The following is a 1,049-nucleotide window of genomic DNA, read 5'->3' as shown; positions in this document are numbered from 1 at the left end:
AAAATATTTAGGGATCCACCTGACAGCAAGATGTACAACAATTAAAGAGGATAATTATCATAAATTGAAAAGACAAATTGAAGTAGATTTGGATAAATGGAAAAATGTACAACTATCATTAATGGGAAGGATTGCGATAATCAAAATGAACATATTACCACGATTATTGTTTTTGTTTTCAACAATACCAATAAGATTATATAAGAAATATTTTGAGGGGCTTAATAAAATAATCTTGAAATATATTTGGCAGGGAAAAAAGGCAAGGATTAATCTAAAAATGTTACAAGATACAAGACTGAGAGGTGGGTTTGGTCTACCTAATTGGGAATTGTACTATCAAAGATTTGGAGCTTGCAATGTGATACAATGTGGTAAGTAACTGTATCAAGACCTTCTCATTGAACAATCATTCTAATCTAGAGTGTTCAATAGCCTGGTGCAACAGTAAATTTAATAGGGGTGTATGAACAATCCAAAAGAGTTAATTTGAAAAATATATGAGCATGCTCAGCTGCTTTGCTTTATTAATGGTTATGTGTCTTAGGCACATAGTCTCTGAAACAACTGTATTTATTTATTTATTTTATTTATATTTAAACTTCTATGCCGCCCTTCTCCCCAGAGGGACTCAGGGCGGCTCACAGCATGTTAAAAAACAACACAAAAAAAACATTTCCCCTATAAAACCAATTAAAAAGCAAATATATTAATAGCTGTGTCATATTTAAAATCTTTAAAAAATTTTAAAAATTTATTCCCTATTTAAAATTCACCCTAGGTCAGTCCCGCTTGTTGAAAAAGCCATGTCTTGAGGGCGCGGCGGAAGGTTAGGAGATCCGGAATCGTTCGGATCTCGGGGGGTAGCTCGTTCCAGAGGGTGGGGGCACCCACAGAGAAGGCCCTCCCCCTGGGGGTCGCCAGCCGACACTGCCTGGCCGACGGCACCCTGAGGAGGCCCGCTCTGTGGGAGCGTACCGGTCTGTGGGAGGGAATCTGTGGCAGAAGGCGGTCTCGTAAATATCCAGGTCCTATGCCATGGAGCGCTT

This window comes from Protobothrops mucrosquamatus, unplaced genomic scaffold (genome assembly GCF_001527695.2).
Source record: "Protobothrops mucrosquamatus isolate PMUCROS unplaced genomic scaffold, P.Mucros_1.0 scaffold654, whole genome shotgun sequence".
Taxonomy (NCBI): Eukaryota; Metazoa; Chordata; class Lepidosauria; order Squamata; family Viperidae; genus Protobothrops; species Protobothrops mucrosquamatus.
Note: the sequence above shows the minus strand (reverse complement) of the source record.